The sequence below is a fragment of the Triticum dicoccoides genome, chromosome 6B, assembly GCF_002162155.2.
Source record: "Triticum dicoccoides isolate Atlit2015 ecotype Zavitan chromosome 6B, WEW_v2.0, whole genome shotgun sequence".
NCBI lineage: Eukaryota > Viridiplantae > Streptophyta > Magnoliopsida > Poales > Poaceae > Triticum > Triticum dicoccoides.
In genome coordinates this window covers 372,181,474-372,182,985 of record NC_041391.1, presented here as the reverse complement: position 1 = coordinate 372,182,985, position 1,512 = coordinate 372,181,474, and positions in this window count along the sequence as shown.

The window sequence follows — 1,512 nt, the reverse complement described above, 5'->3', positions numbered from 1 at the left end:
TTCGCAGTTCAGACATGCACTTTAGGGCATGCCTCCCAGGGAAAGGAACCCCTAACGGAACTATTCTCCCTGGAAGATGTTTCTTACTAACCATGTAATATAACATAACTAGTTGGGCACTTGTCTGATAAAGCACCAATGACCCCTACGCCTTGTCTCCATGCATGCCCCGGTTTTTTCATAACCGCGAGGGTATTCGGACACACTCCGGACTCTAGGGTCCCGAGGTTGAAGCGAAAAGGTCCGCAAAGACAAACGATCTACAATCCGGCTAGAAGGCATTATACATGTCATTTTAAAATACATCATCAAATTGACTGATTGTACTCCTCTTCAATCCCGTCTAACAGGCTGTCTAATTTACAGTCCCGTTCGGAATATTTAGCGGCCAACTCTACTTGGCCGTACATTAAGCTCACAGGGATCTCCTTCCCATCGGGCCCCACAGGTCCGACCTCGGCCATGTGGTTCGGATCCGCCTTTGTGTACCGCGTCTTCACCGTGGCCCAGGCCTCCCTGGCGCCCTGACGGCAGGCCGATATCTTCCACAGACGGAAGCGCTGCCGTGCTCCCTGAAGCTTCTCCGCAAGCCCTCCAAGACCCTTGGGTAGGGAGACGGACGGCCATAAGGCCTGGGCGACGCCACTCATCGCCTGCCGAACACGTTCGTGCAGTTGCAGTAGCTCGGGAAGTTGGTCACCCATTGAACCAGGCATTTCCTCCGCGGGGCGACCTATGAGCACACCTATAGACACATTTCTATCAATCGACTTCCTTGCCGAACTCTTCTTTTCAAAAGAGTTTGCTCAAGCACTTACTGTAGATGCCGCGACGAAGCCGCCGATTCTCCTTTACGGAGTCAGACAGCTGGACCCGAACATCTTTTAGTTCCTCTCCCAGCTGGGTGTTGGCATCTTGGAGTTTGTTCCTCTCCTGCTGCACCCTCATAAGCACCTTCTCGCCGGCCTTTAGCTGGCGTAGTAGATGTTGCTTGTCCGGATCTAGTCCGGCGCCCTCTGCAAAATTATTGTCAGACTTATATGCACGCCGCACGCCATAAAACCTTTTTGAAATATGTGTTACCAGAGGGGGTCTCTGTGTCTCCTCTTGCGGCGGCTAGTGCGGCCTCAAGTTGGGCCTTGCACTCTTGAAGCTCCTGGGACAATTGGGTAGTCTTCTCCGTAAGATCCTGCATATCAAATGATTCTTAAATCAGTTATTCTAACTACTTTAAGTCTCGGGGGCTACTGGCATATACAACTATCAAAATTCCTCACCCATATGTCTTTCACATACTGCTCCGTGGCTCTGGTTAAACCATCTTGAGAGGCATGGAGGTGCGCGTCTCCCGCATTAAAGGCATTCAACGCCTGTGGGGAGAAACACGCGTCATGAAGAACTGTCCGGCGGCGCCTATGATTCATGGCGCTCTCCACCTCAGACTTGGTGGCGGACAGCCTGTCGGCATCCTCCGTTGGAGGAGTATCCGGCTCGCGCCTTGCGCTTCCCGCC